Here is a 20,074-nt window from a genome sequence, read left to right as displayed (position 1 = left end):
AGGAATTAAGCTGCGTGCATAGTTTGCACCAAGGGCCACAGGCTGGATTAACTGTAAATTCCTGGGACAGCCCACTTTAACTCTCCTATCATAGCAATAGATTTTTCTAATGTATTTCTGGAGACCTTCCAGACCTTTCCAAACCGTATCTAGTCACAAAAACAAACACCTACAGGAACTGTGCAAACGAGCCCTGGAAAAAACAGGTGACCTTTCCACCAGCAGAGCCCTCCCTGTGCTGTTCTCCATCACCTCTGCCACAGCAAACCCCTGAGAGCCCACTGCCCAGCCCTCCTGAGCAAACCAGCCCCTGCACACAGGGCAGGAAACCTCCACAGATACACAAGAGAATGAAGGATTTTCTGTTTTAGCAGATCTCAATCCTGAGCACAGCCGGCCTTCAAACTGGACTGCAAACACTGGCGATTTCCGTGGCTTCCCAAAAATACATACCAGCAGCTTCCTGTTACAGAAGGACAAATTCCTGTTTCTAGTACAAATTCTGTCCTATTATTATGTCCCTTAAAAAAAAAAGGGAGGGGGGAAAAATAAGAGGGCGAAAAAAAGTGGAAAATTCTTTTCCTACAGATGCTGTTCCAAGCAGCTTCTCCTCCCACTAAGCTCCCTGATCAGTGCTGGCAGTTTGGGACACAAAACCAGTGAGCATCTGAAACTGGGCTCTCACTGGCCACTGCAGCACTCCCACAGCCCACAGAACTCTTTAAACCTACTTGAAATCTCCCTGGTTCTCACTGGAAAGCACCTGCCAAGCAGCGAGAGAGCTCAGCAAGGCGTTGGCTCCCAGGGATGCTGGGGCAATGTATTCCAGGTTTGTGTTGTGCATGCAAGAGGCTCTGTCTGCTCCAGTCTGCCCAGGGAACTGCTGGAAGTTACCTCACCTGCAGGAAAGGCCAGCACAGGTGCTCTCATCTAGGGGAAAAGCAGTTTTGATTTGCCTGAGCTGAACTTTGCAGACAGAGCAGCACAACTTCATCACGGCTCCATGAGCGCAGGGTTTGATTGTCTACGTGAGAGATGTGTGCAAGGTTATTAATCCACTTGGAAAATTAATCCCATTTTTCCCTTTTTCTTCCAATACTCCTGGCTGGGAAGGGATTAAGCAAGACTGAGCTCAGGGGAGACAACGCTTCAGCCATGACATGTCTGTGCATCCATGACTCCTGCCTCTGTGGATCTAAGTTACAGAAAGCAAAGCAGGGAAGGAGAGGATGGAGAGGTGTGATTTTCTCTTGGATGCAAGGGAAGACAAAACAAAGTGACCAGCAGATTTACTGTGAGGAATTATTTAGGATGAAGGTTAGGAAAGCAGGAAGTGTAGTCCAGCATTTGGAGCTGGAGTCACCTGCAGTCTACTACTGATATATGGGATTTACAGTATCACCTACCCCGAAAAGGGTTGTTCTTACCCCACGGAAGCTCAGCATCCACCATAAAACACAGAGTTCATTCAAGTCAGCAAGTCTTGCCACTGCTGCAGCACAAGCAAGCAGCATCTCCCTCTGCAGTTCATCATCCCCAGACTTCCTGGGAAAGCAGCACCTACTTACTCCTGCCTGAGCACCACTTAGCACTTTGGTTTGAAGGTGTAGGGCACACACCACTGTAACAAAAAAAAGAAAAAAAAAAGTAATAATAAGCCACAGTTGCCCCTGAAATAGGGCTCGGCTGGAAAGCTACTCAAACTAGCATTGCTAAAATTGGGACTTTCCTTGTTTTTTCAAGCAGCGGGGAACATGTTGGGCTCAGAGAGTTTAACAAGCAAGAGTCAAGCGGAAAAAATCTCTCCTTTTTAAGAGTTGACCACATTAACTTTCGGCAAGTTTCCGGGAGTCCTGCCAGAGCACTGGAGTTTTGTATACTACGGAACTGTTAAAAATATTATTGTAAATGTTATTTTCAAAAAGCTTCAGAGGCCAGCGCTGGGGTAGTGTTAAAAACAACAGCAAAGCAAATGAGATTGTTTTAATGGTGAGAACACAAATGTATGTGTGCTGATAGCTCAGGCAGCCTGCAGGCTTGGCAAAGAGGGACTCAAAGGCAAAGGGAGAGTGGCTGGAATATTACTGGTTTTCTCTGATCATCCCAACCTCATCCTTATAGTTTTCTCCAGACACTACAGAACATTCAGCCTGGAACCTGGACCCATATTCTGGGATGCACAAAAGAACAGCTAAATTTTGGTGCCACTTCAGACACATAAAACCCTGCCCCCATGGCATTTTCCACTCAGGTTATACAAAGGATATACCATGCAAGGGAAGTAAAAAAATAGCAATTTAAGACCATACATCTCTGTAGATGTAGCACTTAGGGATATGGTTTAGTCATGGACTTGGCAGTTCTGGATTAATGGTTGGACTCCGATGTAAAAAGTTCTTTCCCAGCCAAAATGATTCTCTGGTTCCATGTTTATGAGCATGGAACTCTCTGCAGACATGTGTCTAACCAGGCCAGGTTTGCAGGTGTATCTCCCCAGAGAGCTCAAGGGACAAAGTCCATGAGCCAAGATGAGGAGAATAAAACCTCCCCTGACCAGGCTGCTATGCTGGAAGTGACATGCACAGACCAGCACAGCTCATGGAAGGAGCCAGCCCGTGCCCTGGGAACTACAGCCCATGAAACCCAGCAAGCAATTCTGGATCAGTACCCATCAGCTGAGGCTGCATCTCACCAGTTCTGGGTATGACACCCCAAAACTGCATAAGAATCTTTCTCACAACACCTGCTGTTGAGAGAACAGATCTGTGTTTAAAAGCCATCGTGCCCAGTGGAGGATTCCTTCAGTCAGTGACCCAGCCAGGGCAGCTGCACTTGACAGCTGCTTCTGGGGAAAAGTCTCCTGAGCCATCCTCTTTGTTCTAGCATGAGGTGTACTGAGAATAAGAGGTTTAGAACCTGTTTGAGTCCTGCTGTTAACATCCATGACAGCCCTTTAAAGAAGCCATTGAGATCTTAAAACAAATCCTCTTCTCAGAAATTACTTTATAAATTAAATGTTCCAGGCAGCATGCTTCAGTACGTTATCATAGAGTGGTTTGGGTAGAAAAAGATTTTAAAGATCTTCCAGTTCCAGCCCCCTGTCAAGGGCAGGGACACCTCCCACTATCCCAGGGTGTTCCAAGCCCCATCCATCCTGGCCTTAGACACTTCCAGGGATGGAGCAGCCACAGCTTCCCTGAGTACCCTGTGTCAGGGTGCCTCTTCACCCTCACAGGAAAGAATTTCTTCCTAATATCCAATCTAAATCTCTCCTCCTTCAGTTTAAGACCATCCCCCCTTGTTCTATTACTCCACCTCCATGTAAGAAGTCCCTCTTCAGCTCTCTTGTAGCCCCTTTAGATACTGGTATTTTTCTCAGTCCCTTTTCTTGCTTTGCAGTAATATTCCTTTTACTAAAGTCAGTGCAGTAATCAGTAATGTATACTGGCATATTAAGTAGCTTTGATTTTTCCATACAGATCTCAAACTTCTGGAACAATAAAACAAAGAAGCAAATCAAAAGGATTAAAAAGGGCTCTTCTTTCAGCAAAGGTCAGACAGCTCAGTCCCATCAGGTCAGAGTAAATCTATTTTACATATAAGAGACAGGCCAAGCAAAGCAAGTGTCCAGAGAGCACTATGGTCTCCACCTGTTTGGGCTTTTCTTTCTATCAGGGTCTGCACAGCACAGAATTGTGTCTCTACTTAACTCACATTATTTATAGAGGGACCACTTCCCCCAGCAACTGGTGAAGATGAAAAAATTTGCAGACACCCTGATTACACCCCAAAGCCCACCTCAGTCCCACTGTGCCTAAATCCAAGTTTTCAAATCTGGCACTGGAGTGACCAAGTCTGAAGGATCCTCATCTCCTGCAAGCCTGAACATTCACCTCCCCAGATGAAGCTGAGCTAGAACTATTTACACACACAGAGCCCTGCCTGTGAGAACGAAGATCTGCAGCTAAGGGAGAGCACTGTCCTGCATCATTGTCCCTTTCACAGGGCAAAATCCTGTCCTCAGATAGTTCTGTGTGCTTATGAATCAGAGGGAAACCCTGATGCCAGTTACACCTACAGAAACCCTCTGATTCCAATGAACATTCCCCTCTAAGTGAACACAGCAAAGGGAAGGTATTTCTACATATAATACAAAAACCAATGCAGAAGAATGTTGTCATTTCTTCCTCCTGCAGGTTTTCATTGCCTTATTTTTGTCCTTCTCCTCAAATGACCAAAGATTTTGTGGGAGGGAAATTAAAGCAAAACCATGTATCTGGAAAAGTGAAGCTTCAGGCTTCTTTCTTCCATGTTTTTGAGAAAAACAGGAAGGAGAAGGAACAGAAACCAAAAAGGAGGAATAGATAGTAAAACCTTCAGGTGAAATAAGCCATCAGAAAAGTGTTTATCTCAGAAAAAAATCTTTCCTGGGAAAAGGAACTGGGAGAAATTCTGGTATCAAAGAGTCTCCATGAATGAAGCTTTACACCAGAGAGCTGCAAAGCCAACGTTGTGCCATGGAGAACCTGTCCTGAGAGCTGGAATCTGCACCATGGACTGGGATCCCCAGTTCTCCATGAGGATAATGGCAGGCAGAAACCAACCCCATCTGTGAAGCTTCAACATCTAAGAGTATCAAACACATAACCAACCTTACAGCTGGTCCAACATGCTCTAGCAGGGATTTTAACACTAAGTGACCAAGCTCTGCACTGGGAAGGAGCAAAATCCATCCCCTGCTCTTGGCATGACATCATGGCAGGATCAGGGCTTTGAAGCCACTGTGCCAACTTCCAGACTCACCCCACCTCGTCTCTGATCCACTTTCTCTTCCTTGCAACACCCCCCTGAGAGCACAGAGGATAACACACCTGCACATGCCAGGAGCCATCCCACCAGCCTTCGTAATCCAGCATTTACCCTCAGCCTGCCACGATCGATAGTCCCTCGCAGCCATCCCCCTGCACAGCTTCCTCTCTAACAAGCCACAGCCTCGCCCCCGCAGCCTGGCTGGATTTTATTGATCCCTACCAGACTTTCTGATCGACTGTGAAGCCGAGGGCTCAGCACTAATTGACCACTCTCTGCTCTCTCAGCAGCTGCCTGGTTGATTTGCTCCTTCTCTGTGGGCAAGAAGCACAACCTCCACAGCACATGGAGAGACCAGGACCTCAACAGCCACCACAAATTTTGACAGGTCCTTTCCTTGCTCGTGTCACTTCTGCCATGAAACTCTGGATTGAGATTTCTCCAGTGGGAGAAAGCAGAGCTCAGCGAGTGCTTGGTGACAAGCAAAGATTAGAAGCCAGCTGTGGTTTTGGGCAGAAGGACCAGGTTTCTGCACAGCCCCAGGACTGTGCCGGTCCCATGAGCTGCTGGCGTGTGCCTGCCGTCACTGGGGTGGTGATGGGGTTACGAAACAAGCAAGTGGGGCAGCTTGCACAGAGCTTTGCTCTCCTCCTCCTCTGGACTTGCAGTATCACATGAACTCAAGTGCACTTGCCATCACGGTGAAAAATGAGCCAAGCACAGTGCAGGAACCAGACTGTGAGCACACAGCCACGTGCTCACAGAACCTTACAGGCCTGCAGAGCTCACACATTGCCCGAAGCTCAGAGCACTCAGGGTCTCCCAGGTCTGCCTTGCCTCTCCTGCCAGCCCTTCCCCATCCAATTTTCACAAAGCTGTGGCTCTGCAGAGCCTGAGCACAGCCTGTTGCTTGCTGCAGTGCACACAAGGCAGCTTCTTCCCCAGAAGAATTGCCCAAGCTGTGCCATCACCCAAGAGTGACCTGCTCCCACAGCAGCTTCTTGCTGCACTCACTCTATTCCCCAAGGGAATAAAAGGGAAGAAAAGATGACCACACTGAGGAAAAGGCACATCTTGCTTCTAAACCCAGCTCAGGGCATTGCAGAACGTGAGACTGAGAGCATGACAGCTCACCAAGGCCAAGAGCAGTCTGCAGGGGAGGCAGTGGGATGAGTAACTTCCTCTCCTACGATGTCCAGCCTGGTGTGGAGCAATGGAAAGTCACTGTGGGCATTTTGTCCAGCTCAGAGAAAGTCCAACCTGGAGATTTTCAGAAACGAGAAAGCCATCACCCTTGAGAGACCATGAACCAACTCTGCACCATCAAGGCAGCTGTACAACACCTCTGAACTGGCAGGCCAGCTGCTCAGCTGCTCCGAAATCAGGTCACTTATTAGGCACAGTGGGGAAGCAGTCAACTACTTTTAGAAGAAAGCTCTGGAGAAATACAGTTCAGTTCAATATTGATTCCCACGGCTCCGTTACAGACAGACAGAATTAATTTCCAGGATGGAAAGAAGCATATGCCTACATATCAAAACAAAATACAGAAGCCTTTCCAGTCCTCCGGCTGCATTTCAATGGAAACCAGAAGGCTGTCATGATAGAAAGATTTCAGTTTTATAATTAATCCTCCCTGCTGAGAGTTTAATGCTGCTAATTGATGAGGAGAGGTGGTGTCCAGACAGAGCTTGCAATTCCTTTTTACATCTTTAGGCCAAGTTCTCTCTATATGAAATAATAATAAGGCAGATTTGCTCCCTGTGTGCTCTGTGCCCTGCCCCAGCTCCCTCCTCCCTAGAAGATGTCTGGTGCAGGGAAGGGAGGTGAAGCCCATGTCAGAGCTCTTTACAAGTGTTGGAAGTTTTCCCGGAAAACGTCATCTGTGATAATGTCACTTCCACAGGACAAGCCAAGAGAAAGACCAGTGGTGCCAGGGACACTGCCTGTACCATGAAACAGATCCTTCATGGATCTGGGAGAGCTTCTCCCCATGCAACAGAGCAATTGCTCAGACAAGAGACGTCCCATAACGCTTCCAAAAACCACACAAAATGTGCCGTGGTGTCGGGAAATGGATCATCAGACCTTGCAGAACAGCCCCTGGGGCCCAACCAAGTGCCACCACCAGCAAAAGACGTCACCGGTGCAGAGGAAGGTTGGCTGCTCACCTGCACCAAAGAATGGTTCTCATCCTTAGCCCTAAATATTGATCTCACACTGGTGTTGACCAGGAGACACCTCTGGAGCCAGCACAGTGATGATCCCAAGTGCAAAAACCAGCACAGGCTCAGTAGGAGAAGGCAGTTCAGTTCATGTCTGGATAGGAAAGTCCTGCTCCCATTCCCTAGGAGAGCACATGCTCTAGCTCTTTCCTGATTTAGTTAAGGACAGAATTTGTCTCTTTACTCTCAACACTCACCGATTTCAACCCGAGTGCTCTGAGCCGCAATTGGGGAACGCGAAATAAAATCCAATCCACGTGCACCGTGCTGTGGTTACTAAGCAGTAATAAACCAAGCAATGCTGATGGTCCCCAAGCTCTGGCCTGACACTCCAGCACTGCTCTGTTTGTCATGGCAATAGCATTTCCACCTGCACCTCTCTGACATCTCCTCTGGGAGCCTTTGCACACCGCTGTCGTAGATACGGCCAGCAGAGCCCAGGCCAGCTGTGCAGAGGTCCAGCTGGCTGACCTCTCCTTTCCAAAAGGCTTCTATTTTTTTTCCCCCCTTATTATTATTAGTTTTCAAGCCACCTACTCCACCATGAAGTAAAATTAGCTTATTCCTAGAATGCTATAAAAAGACAAGCTCATGCCTGCAAGTTAAGGGGAAGGCTCCAAACACGCCAAGAACGTCAAGTTGAGAGCTTTTGGCCCTTTTACTACAAAATCCTATCATTGCAAGCAATTTGTGCACGTGCAGGTTGAGTCACGTGCGTGCAGAGTCCCTCACCTGCACAGGCTGCCTGCTGCTCCTCCACAGCGCCCTGAGCAAACCACTCCTGTCTGCCCAGCAGCCTATTCATAAATACACCCCAGGGAGAAAAGCTGCTCACCAGCAGGGAGGTGGACGAGATGATCTAACAGGACCTTTTCCATCTCTTAACTTTTCTGCTTAGTCACAGGGTAAATATCTCCCACGTTGTAGAGAAACACGCTGGCTTCGCTCGCCTGCTCGTGGTGGGAGAGCTGCCCGCTGAGATGTTTTGTTTTCCAGATGTTCACAGGATCACAGAACGGCTGTGGTGGGAATGGAGCTCTGGAGATCTCCCAGTCCAAGCCCCCTGCTGAAGGAGGCTCACCTAGAGCAGGTTGCACAGGATCACGTCCAGGCAGGTTTTGAATGCCTCCAGAGACAGCTAACAGGGCTTACCCAAGGAAAGTTAAGCATCAGAGGACTTGCATTAGCCTGGTTTTCAGCTCCAGTCAGCTCTGAGGCACCCAAGCAAGTCCCTAATTCCTGTCACACAGCCACGAGCAGCACAGGAACCTCATTTTTGTCCTGAGTACCATCAGAGTGCTTCTCTGAGCTCTCAAGCCTGCTCCTGCCCAAGATGGAAAGGCATTTCATTTACTTTTGCAGAAGGCAGGTTGGCAGCCAGCAAACCTCCAGGTCAAGCTTCCTGTGACAGACTGTCAGAAAAAAACTCAAAAAACCTCAACCACCCAAGAAAGGGAAAAGCAAGGAATCAAAGAGTTTGGGGAGAAGAGGCTCCAATGCAGTTTTGGTGTTTAGGTTTATATGGCAATTTCCATTGGCATTGACTCATGCCACAACAGGCTCTCTCTTGGTTTTAAAATGCCTAAAGAGTGCAAGACTTCCACAAGAGACCATCCTCACACAACCCAGAGAGCACCTGAGAGCCTCAAGGGCACAGATCTGCAAATATGACCATGCAAGGAGAAAAATATTTCGCCATATAAATAATAAAAAGACCCCACACCATAAAAAAAATCAACAAAAACAAACAAACAAAAAAAAATCAACAAAAGCCACATAGTCTAAATATCTCTTGCAATGAGATGGACACCAAGGGATGGGGCAGCATCTCTGGAAAGGTTTCTGCTGACAATGGGATAATCCTGAGCATTTCAGATTCTCACAGGATTCTGTGTTTTTCGTAAGAACCTTGTTCTGGAGTCACATGATTGCATCAGAATCCACACTTCCCCTTTCTTTTCTTTTTTTTGTTAAAAAGAAGTATTTGCAGATGTCAAAAGTTGAAGACGTGTAAGTCATGTCTGACTTGGTCAAACAAGAAGGAATAGAAACATCTACTTTAAAAGAAAGAAATCTGGTTTTTTTTTTTGGTTTTTTTTTTTGAGGAAAGAATGTGATCCAGGATTCCCTTTGGCCAAGAGCATACACTGGAAACCTTAGACTGGACAGGGAATGACTTAATTTTGGGGAGAGGTGGGTTCCTTCAAAATCTCTATCTGTAGGTTACAGATGGAAAAATGCAGCTTTCATAGCAACACCTGCCTAGAAACTACACAGCCCCTTTGGGGTACCCTGATACTGGCTTTCCTAGTCAAAAGAACATTATGCACTGGGGGACAATATCAAGGCACAGAAGTTTTTAAAAAAATGAAGTAATAATACAGCAGAGCGCCTTTCCAGATTTTGTTTCCACTTATTTTGTCCAGCATCGAGCAGGGTAAAGCCATGGAATTCAGCAATGCCAGCCCATCAGCTGGCTTTCCCTGCTCACCAAAACCACCAGATTCACAGCTACTGGTGGATCCTGCCCAGCAGAAATTTATCTTATGGCAAAAATTCATCTATAAATAAGGACTTGACCTTCTGAAAAAGCCTGTGTTGGATCTCACAGAGCTCATCCGTGCTGTTCCTGAGCCTGGGGCAGTGTCACCATGGCATTCCTGACACCTGGGCTGCAGCTGCCCACCACTTCAGAAAAATAAACTTTGGCCACATGTTCAAATACTCACTAGCACCACAAAGAGCAGAAGACCTCAGGACACATTTATTTCCTATTTTTGCATGAAACAAAACAATTAACACCTAGAAGACTCAGATCTGTGGCATGCTAGGCCATGCATTGAATACATTATATGCATGATAAAAAAAGGGTAAAGACAAACCACTGGTTAAACCAGTGCTCTTTACCCGTTCTGTCCAAACTAACTAGCAAAGATGCAGAGAAATTCGGAGGTGGAGGAGAACACGAAGGGCCTGAGCAGCTCTGATGCTCACAGCAGCTCCTGGCACAGGGTGCTCATGCAGACAGCAGCCCAGCCAAGCCCTGGGGGTGGCATCCATCACCCTCAAAGCCTTGGAGCTCAGCCGTGCCATTCCTCGAGCTCCAAGGCTTTGCTTTTCGTCAGCTTTTCATAGAGACAGCAGCAGGACAGCTTCTCCTGCTCGCTGGGCACGCACGGGGCAGAGAAAGGAAACCTCGCTGGCAAAGCCTCTGGTTTCTGCATTATCTCATCTCCGAGATGCCAAGGGAGTGAGCACAAACCTGTTCAGCCGCATTGTTCCCGCTCAGCCCTGGCCGAGGGCCGGGCCATGGAGCTGCTGTGTTCCTGCTGTTCCCAGCACAGACCTGCGGCTCCTCTGCAGCCCATCCTCAGCACACCAGGACACGCTTCTGCCTGCCCTGGCTGCAGAATTAACCCAGCCAAGCACCAGCACAGACCGTGCCCAGCATCAGAGGCTGCTTCACGGCTATCAAATTCCTGCACAGTGTGGAACACACCAAAGCCTCGCTCCTCCCAGCCAAGCTGAGGATGGGCACACCAAACCCACCGCACCACAAATCTCTTTATCCAAACCATCACCGTCTGCCTACCCAGGATTTCCCCTCTGTCCGCTCTCAGGTGCCTGTAAATGGTGTCTGGACTTGGGAAGGATACCACAGAGGCTGCTGCAACCTGGCTGCAGCGGTGTCAGAACACCTGGGGACCTCCTGCCCCCTGCAGCTGTCACAGGGCTCTGAGTCCCTTTGGTGAATGCTTATCTTGCTGCACTTGGTTCTCAAGGATGTCTGTGCTGCTGCCTTTGGACTGCACAGGAAAAAACAGAAAGTGAATAAAATAATAAATATTTTATTAATTATAATATTTATAATATTATAATATTTATTGAATAAATATTTTTAAATAATAATCAGATTAACCAAACACTAAAACACCTCATGCTAAGACTCTGCTGCATCATCAAAGTTCCCTATTTGAGCAAAGATGGTCAAAAAAATAAAATTAATTTTTTTTTGTTTGTAGAATTTCCTCTGTACCTCCTTCTTCTTCCCCAGAAAGATTTGATCTAAAAGGAAAATACCACTCATAACATTTCTATCCTTGCTTATTTAAGAGGAGAAACACAACACACGGGTTTGTAGTATTATTAGCACCTTTCCCCTTTTCACACCAAACCACGACTAAATGAAACATGCTACAAAAACTAAACAGGGATGGAAATTACAGGTCCCTTTTTTTCCCATTCCCTTTTTAAAACGAAGTAAGTACTTTCTGAGCCGAGCTCTAAAAACCAGATCACACAGACAAAGAAACGAGTTTGGAAATCCCCCTCCCTCCACCCCCACTGCTATTTGCTAAGGAAACCAGATGCCCAAAGCCAGCCAAAAAATGATCTCAGCCATTCTTAAGAGCCTACAGTGCATTTTCATGAGTCATGGAAAGCAACAACTCGTTGCTTTGGTAATGCTAGGTAAGCAACTGGTCATCCATCCCCAACCAGACTTTCAGCACTAAGTCAAAGAGCAGCCTGTGTCTTGACAGATTACGTCAGAGACAGCCCAAAAATAGAGCTTTGCAGGAAGGTACCTTGCAGGAGGTTTTACAGGAGATGCCACAAGTTGTGTCCCATGAAAGCATTTAGCACAGCCTTCCGCAGGCAGGATCCCCCAGGTCCTGATCCAGGGGTGTTGTCAGTGCTCCACACTTGGAGCAGGCAGGGATGCCTGCTACAGGCAGCAAGTGGAGAGGGGATTAGCAGGAATCCTCTTTGGGTTGGGGACACTCCTGCAGGGGCACCACTCCAAGCCCCTGGTGACACTCCTGAACATGGCCACGAAGGTAGTGACATCCTGTGATGCAGCCCAGAGCCCTTCAACCATAGCTGGTCCAAGGTTTTGGAAATGCAGCCCAAGACAGGTCAGGGAAGTGCTAGGATCCCCATGCAGCAAGGGGAGATCCTGTTCAACACATCCCGTATCCTTCCACAAACATTTCCCACTTTCATCATCTCCTGGTGACTCTCACAGCAAGCACACAGCCACTGCCGCCTGGGAAGCTCCTTGGTGCTTTGGGACACCAAACTGCACCTCTCTGGCAACACCTGGCGTAAAAGGCAAGTCAGCTTCCCAAGTGATGATGAACCAGGTACAGGAAGCCTTGCTCCATCTCATCCAAGCTCAGTGTGCCACACCACCTCCCTGGGACAGCCCCATTGGGCTCCTGGAAGGGAAGCTCTCCAGAACAGGATTTCCTGGACACAGACTAAGACTAGAACTAGCTCATTCCCATCCAGAGATGAAAACACAATCTTCAGCACCTTTTGTGCTGAGTCCAAAAGCCAATTGTGAAAACACGTCCTCAGCCCTTACAGCAGACCAGGCTCACAACAGATTTTATTCACACCTGTAGTGCTGAAGGTGAAGTTGCTGAAGTATTGGAATAATTAAATAAACATTTTCTCTTTTTCTTGTGTCATCAGCCAGGTGTGTTGTGCGTGTCTTTAACATTTCAGCTTCTCAGTCTCAGTAAGCACACCAAATCCAAACAAAAATAGGCAAGAACAGGCATGGTTCCTCAAATCCGCAAATCATCTCAGCCATGTCACAAGAGGAGCAAGAAGAACTCAGCCTAGGCCACCAGTGAAGCAGATCCAGGCAGCAAAGCCACCAGGAGCCATCCTAGCAGAAAATTGAGGACAGGAGTGGGACAGAGCAGCACTCTGTGCTGTGTGGTTCCACATCCAGGGAGCCCTGATGGTCCCCTCCCAGCCCCAACACCCAGCAGGCTGCAGCAGATGTCAGCAGGGCTTCCCTCGGCTGCCACTGCCAGAGGAGGAGCAGCTCCTGGGGTTTAACAGGAGCCAAGGGTGGAGTTTTCCAGTGCAAAGCCAAGAAATTAACCTGACAGGACTTGTCCCATCCTGAACTCTACCAAAGCTCTTCAGCCATGGCCACCATTCACAAGGAACACACGGAGAGGGCACTAAAATGATACCAAACATTTTCCCTCTGGCACAGCACAGCTCAGGAGCAGCTCAAATGCATCCTGCAACAACATCCAGAGCTGGACCTTGACCCTTTCAGTAAAGCCAATGATGCAATAAGCTAAGCACAGCTCCACAAAGTCTGTTTATCTCTTTTACTTGCTACCAGCACCATCCAAAGAGAAATAACTGGAATATTTTGCATATTTCTCTAATGACTCTTGCTATTCTGCTAGCTCCAGCACTGAGGTACTAAGACCAAGGAGCAGCAATCCAGTGGTTTATTAACCACTAGGTGCTGAGGTTTCCCAAAAGCCACTCTCCAAGAGGAAATCAGCAGGATTCCAGGAGAGGTCCCAGGGCTGTAGTTTTGTGCTGAAAGGCAAACAGAAGACATTGAGGCTGCAGTATGAACACTTTCCATCAGCAAGGAAAGCTCTGCAGGAGCCTGGTATCTTCATTGAAGGATGCTTCATTAAACAAGCCCCACACTGCACCCATGCACAGATCAGTCTCAACAAAAGGAAGCCCAAATCTCTGATCTCTGATCTTGAGGTACTGGTTATCCATCACTCACATACTCCCAAACCTCTCTGCCCCACAGACCCAGCCCACATACCTCCCTCCAGCCACATACTCCCACAGCACAGTGACTTGAGGGTTATCACCCCTCTGTAGGTAACACCACCATCAGCCCCCATCTGCATCACCCAGCTATAGATAACAGTGTTATCAGCAGCTCTCTGCACTGACCCTCTGAAGAGGGACATTTCCCCACAAGGTACTCCCCAGCTAGTGACAGAGAGGAAGAAGAGAGAGGCTGAAAGGAAGAGGGTATTTAGGAGAGAGTTTCTCTGCACACACTCTCACCTGTTCTGCTGTTCACCTTCACCACCTGTGATAACAGACCTCAGCCTCACACCTTCTCCCCAAGGCATTTAACCCAAATAACCCTTCCTTAACAAATCACTGCCCCAAGCAAGGGAATTCCCCAACCCTTAAATTTGTATCTGGGAAAGATATCGCTGTTATTAAGAGCCAGATGTGCCCATCACCCTGTGTCCACAACCCTCCTGCAGGATCCTCATGGCTTGGAATAGAGCATCCCTGCTGCCAGCTTGCAGAGTAAAAAGTGCAGACAGCCCACTGTGAAGAAATTAAGGATCTGCTAAACTCTTCTGGGCTCTTATTTACCATGGACGGCGCTGCACAATCTGCAGTTCACAACTAGACTGTGATGATTTGACTTCTGCTCAGTACAAAAACCCCAAAAACAAGAGGTTGCAGCACAGAAGTACTAAGCAATCCAAGTAATCCACCTTCCTCATCACAACAGACTTCCATGCACATCCACAGAATGGACTAATTCAACTGAAAGGGATCTACAATGACCATCCAGTCCAGCTGCCTGACCACTCCAGGACTGCAGGACAAGGACAACTCAACAGGGACAGACCTCATCAGATGTGCCAAAGCAGCAGCATCTTCCTCTGACCCTCTGCACTGGTCCAACACAGAGTTCACTCTCACACACAGTATCTGTGCTCAGGACAGTCACTTGCAAAGTTTTCAATATTCCCTTGGGGATTTGGGAGCACCTGAAAGCCACTGTGCATGACACACTTGCACGTGGACAAGACAAACATAACCACGCCAAGACAAGAGCACTCAAAGCACTGCAGGGTCCACATGCACCCTTCAGCACTGATGGATTTAAGGCGTTCCTACCTCCATCACAAAGACTTATCTCACAAACTGTTTTTCCAAAGCAACTGTGCAAAGTCTTTTTCTCCATCTAAATCACCCTGCTATCACTCAGATGACTTTTTGTCACTTTAGCATACAAGTCCCTGCCACAGCAGTATTGCAGAGCACCTCTAATCCACCCACCCAGGGCTATTTTTTTCAAGCAATTTGGTGTTTAATCGCTACCTGAACACTTGACCCATGCTCCCACCCCCCAGGATCTGGCCTGAACACATGCTGTTTACACAGCAGCCCACGCAGGAGCTTGGCCAGCTCCTTCCAGGATCTGGCCTGAGCCGCTGGGCACGGCACGCTCTGCCAGCCAGACTTTGTCCCAGGCAGCTTCTGAGCCAAAGCCTGGCTCAGCTCCACCCTGGTTCACTGCTGTTACAGCTCGTTCTCCCTGGGCTGCACCATTTCCCAGAATGGAGAGAATAAAATCAAAGGAGCTCTTGCAGAAGTGACAATTAGTTCTGCATAAAATGGTGGCCAGCCTGGGGTTTAACTCAGGAGAGCAGAACCAACAACAGATTTGCATTAAATTCTGAGCCTCTGTCTCCACTAACATTTATATTAGAATCTTCCAGCATAGAAAAAATGTGCTTGGGGAATGCATTTGGGAGTTGAAACCCCTGTTTTCAAGGGCACAGGTATATATTTCACCTTTGACCTCTAAAAGCCTCAGAAAGCCAAGGTCAAACCCTCACAGATATTCCAAGTGTCCTGGGACCAGAAGCTGGCACCTGGGACCAGACACAGCAATGACCTGCAGTGGTGTGTCCCCATCCATGATCACAGAGACAGGGATGTAGAGCTGCAGGGGTCCTCATCACGGACCAGGATGATGCTGCTTTTTCCACCATCCTGGTCTCTGCCTGGCCTCAAGCCCTGTGGCTCCAGGGGAAGCTCCTGGTGCAACATCCCCAGTGCCAAAACAAAGCAGGGAGCCAGGTACCCCTAGGCTGCAGCCCCTCTACAGTGTTCTGTGCTCCTCCTCATGCCCATGCAACAGGTCTGCTGCAGGGAACAGCTCCCCAGGGCCTTTGAGGAGCAAGGCATTGATCTTTAAATGCAATCTTAGCTTTTAATTTCTTGAGTCATTAAAGATGAATTGAGACAGACTGATTGGATCATAGAATCGTTAAGGTTGGAAAAGACATCTGACATCATTAAGTCCAATCATTAACTCAGCACTGCCAAGTCCACCACTAAACCCTGTCCCCAAGTGCCACACCTGCACTGTTCTTGAACACTTCCAGGGATGGTGGTTCCACCACTTCCCTGGGCAGCCTGTTCCAATGCCTGACCACCCTTTTGATTTGGGCACCAGCAGCGTTTTAGCGACTAACGGGAAGATTACTTGGCTGGACCACATCAGAACTGCAGGGACAGACAGAAAGCAAACAAAAATGCTCACATACCCATGCTCCTGCATGCTCACCCACACCTTCACAGACAAAAAACCCTTCATCTTGCCTGTCTGATGCTCACCACAGCACTGACCCTATCAGATGAAGGCTCATGCCACGCAGGATATGGGGCCAGCCTGCAGAGACAGCATGGTTCAGGCACAACTGAGATGACATTCACCACCTCTGCATCCCACACTGTACTCAGCAAAGTCAGAAAAGGTAGTGCTGAACTGCCCTGGCCTGTGGGTGAGGAGCACCTGCTCCTTGAAGGGACTCACCAAAAACACCTGGTCACCCATTTTCCCTTGTGGAACTTAAATAGCTAAATAAATAAAGACTGGGGACTGAGGGTGAACATACCAGGTTCAGTATCAGTGGGCCATCTCTAGCTTTTCCCCCCCTGTCTGGGGAAATAATAAAAAATAAAAAAGCTTAAATCCATATTCCACATCTTATGGCTCCACACTGCATTTTCCATCTCCCCTGAGCACAGCTGACATTCTGCACATTTCTGTGCACACTGTGCTTGGCCTGTGCTCTGTGCAAAGAGGGGAGTGGAAGAGACTGAGCCCAGCAGCCTCCTGCTACCTTCAGGCATCAGCGAGCACCATCCCCTTCTCCCACAGCTCCTCACTGCGGGAGCCAGGCTGGAAAGGGCTCAGGCACCTCCTGTGAAGGGCTGGCACGTGGGATGCATGTCCCTGTCCTGTGCTGCATCTCATGATCTGAGGAGTCCAGAGATTCACAGAGGGATGAAATGTGCTTCTTTAGGCCAGATGAGCTGCACAGGTTGAACTGTAGTTGAATCTGTCCTTTTTTTTTACCTCATTTTCTTTCAGGTTTTTCCTTTACTCTGGAGAGCCAAGGCAGACTCCAAGGAATCGCTCCCTCCTTTCTTCTACATGTAGACAGACTGGTGCAATCCAAAGCCAGCCTGCCTTCCCCGAGCAGTCTAATAAAAGATATCCCTTCTAACAGCAAACCCTGACTCACTTCCCTCTAGCCTCGACCAGCAGGTCTCAGACAGCAGAGCCAGATCCACCAGAACAGAAGATCCTGCCAGCCCTCGCACTCGTTCCCACGTCCATCTGGGGAGAGCGGGGCTGGAAGCACATCCCTTTGCATGCTGCAGCAGCACACTCCATCCCACGGCTCTGCCAGGGAGCCAGACACGCCAGGGGAGCCTCACCGGCGTCTTCCCAACGGGAAAATTCACAGAGCAGCGAGTCCAAGCTGCAGGCTGAAATCACGAAGCATCATCAAGCAATAGGAACGTTCCGGACGGGATGGAGCCGCTCCTCTGGCCGCCACAGTCGCTGGCTTTTCGCGTCGGAGTCGCTTCGTCTGGGTGAAAATCCAGACCACATCTCTCTGCGTGAGCAACTTCCCTCACAGGCTCTGACAGCCTCCAGAAATATAAATGCATTGCCCATCGGCACGCGTTGAGCAGAGCTGTGAGTTTCTGATGGAGATTAAGGACCCATGGAAAAAATTGCAGCACCAAAACCCGTTCACACAAGGAAAGTATAAAAGGTCCTTTACATCCACATCCCACCAGGCTGGCAGCCCACCCAGCCTCACGTCCTGCCTCAACAGAGGAGCTTTTACAAGCTGAAAACCTTCCCAGGGCAAAGGCTGTGCCCAGCTGTGGAGGTCTGCTCTGATCTGCAAGAGCCCCGGGAAACCTTGAATCCCTGTTTATAATTAATGTCAAATTAGGGGTTCTGGAAATTGGACCATGTGACACGAGAATTGAGACACAGGTAGAGCAAAGCCCCAGATGCGACTGATCTGATGCACACCTGAGGCTGCTTCCAAGAGCTGCACTCCATGCACAAATCCTGCAGAGAGCTTCGTCAAACTGCACATACCAGACTAGTAATAAATCCTGAAAGAAATTTCCCCCAACCATTCACTCTCACTGAAGAAGCGAAAAATCCCTGGAAATCCCTGGGATCACTTAAACCCAGCACAAATCCCAAGCCTCCAAATCCCTAGTGAGCCTCCTGGTTTTGGTTCATGCACCAGCAACTCATGCAAGACCCTTCCCAGAACCAGAAGCTCCCAAAAACTACTGGATTACAAGACAGGAATTGAAGAGGAGGATAAAAGCAGCAGCCGAGGGAGAAGCCTCTCTCCGAGCTGCGCCAGGGCCAGCAAGAGCTGTACCTGGGCACCGTGCACGACCTGCCCAGCTGGTCCACGGCTGCCAGCTCTGCTCCGCTCCTCCCCGCACAGCCGCGGAGGGCAGAGGTTTGGTGCCGGCAGCACAAACCCTTCCTTGAGCATCATCCCGACTCGTGGCACAGCCCCACGGCAGCCGCTCGCTCCGTCCAAGTGGAAATCCAGCTTTCCCAGCTCCGCCGGCCACTCGCACCACGCGGGGACGGGCTTCGGGTCCGCGCCCGCCGCGGAGCCTTCCTCCCCGAGCTCATCCCATCCTCACCGCTCCGGACAGACGGTGCAGGGAGAGCTCTGCAGGAGACTGAGGGATGGCCAAGTACCCCCGCCCCTCCCCCGATGCTTTCCAGGGAGCCGGGACCCAAGTGACCACATCCAGAAACCGCTGGCTCCAAACGCTAATGCATCCCAAATCGGGCATCGGAGTCTAATCCCGGCGCTCGCTGTCAGCAGCTGCCGCTGGGACAGGCACCCAGGCAACAAGCCGGGGAAAGCAGCGACCCGAGAGCACCAGCACAAGGCAGGGGTGTGCGGGGAGCCTCGGGGAAGGTCAGTCCTGCAATCCGCTCCGTACCCACGGACACGGCAACCCGCGCCCTCCACCTGGGGACCCCCCGCTTCCCCCGCCACGGCTCCCCAAACACAGCCGCAGGGACAAGCTGCCGCTTGCAAGACTAGAAAGGAAGGAAGAAAAAGCCACGGAAGCCAGACCCGGCTGCAAAACTCTCGCTGTCAGCACGGCAGACAGTAAAATAATTAAAAGAACGAAACTATTCACGGAGGCAAGGACCCAGCGCCCGCGGAAAGGGGGGCTGAGGACGGACTCACCGGGGTCACCCGCGGAGGGACATGCGGGGCCAGCCGGGGCTGGTGTCACCACCTCGGCTCCCAGCGGCTGGCTCGGCTCGGCACAGCTCGGGGCTGCCTGGGGCGGCGCACAAAAGCGGAGGAAGCGGTGACGCGCGGAGCCGCCGCGGCCAATGGGGCGGGGGTGGGCCCGGGGGCGGACCGGCCCCGCCAGCCGCCGAGCGAGCGGGGCCACGGCGGGCCGGAACGGGCCCCGCCTCGGGGGGGCGACACCGGGCCGGCTCCGAGCCCCGGGCCGGCTCCGAGCCCTGCGGCAGCTCCGGACCGCGGGTTGGTTCCGATCCCTGGTGCGGTTCCGGCCCCCGGGCGGATTCGCATCGTGGATGATGCCCCGTCCCGCAGCCCCGGTGGTCCCGGTGGTGCTTGCCTGGCCCTGCAGTGGGATTAGCCCCGGTGAGACTCGGGGTGAGCTCTGACCCGTGGGGCAGCCCCGGGGCAGTTCCGACCCTCGGGTCAGCTCCAGCCCCTGGGGCGGTTCCGATCCCCGTTCGGTTCGGACACCCGGGACAGCTCGGGTACCCGGGACAGCTCGGACACCCGGGACAGCTCGGACACCCGGGACAGCTCGGACACCCGGGACAGCTCGGACACCCGGGACAGCTCGGATACCCGGGACAGCTCGGATACCCGGGACAGCTCGGACACCCGGGACAGCTCGGACACCCGGGACAGCTCGGACACCCGGGACAGCTCGGACACCCGGGGCAACTCCGAATCCCGGAGCAGCTCCGCTCCCGGGGCAGACTCGCAGCCAGGATGATTCCCCATCCCTCAGCCCCGCTCGGTCCAGGTGCAGTCTCCCGTGCTCCCGCAGGTCACATCAGCCCTGGTGAGACACCATGGGATCCCCGG

The 20,074-nt window shown here is 50.3% G+C and overlaps 1 protein-coding gene across 2 annotated transcripts in view; it reads right to left on the bottom strand.

Moving 5' to 3' along the window:
- LOC102108460 (mitogen-activated protein kinase kinase kinase 3-like) overlaps positions 1-19,269 on the bottom strand; it is a 75,697-nt gene extending 56,428 nt beyond the window's left edge. For both annotated transcript variants that reach the window (XM_014256777.2, XM_088062695.1), the window contains exon 1: positions 19,184-19,269. The gene's annotated coding sequence lies outside the window, so the exon portion shown is untranslated. The remainder of the gene's footprint in view (positions 1-19,183) is intronic.
- Between the last annotated feature and the right edge of the window lie 805 nt (positions 19,270-20,074).

The sequence above is a fragment of the Pseudopodoces humilis genome, chromosome 1 (assembly GCF_049639895.1).
Source record: "Pseudopodoces humilis isolate 2021_Gansu_Grassland_sample_001 chromosome 1, ASM4963989v1, whole genome shotgun sequence".
Taxonomy (NCBI): Eukaryota; Metazoa; Chordata; class Aves; order Passeriformes; family Paridae; genus Pseudopodoces; species Pseudopodoces humilis.
This window is presented reverse-complemented; position numbering and strand designations above follow the sequence as displayed.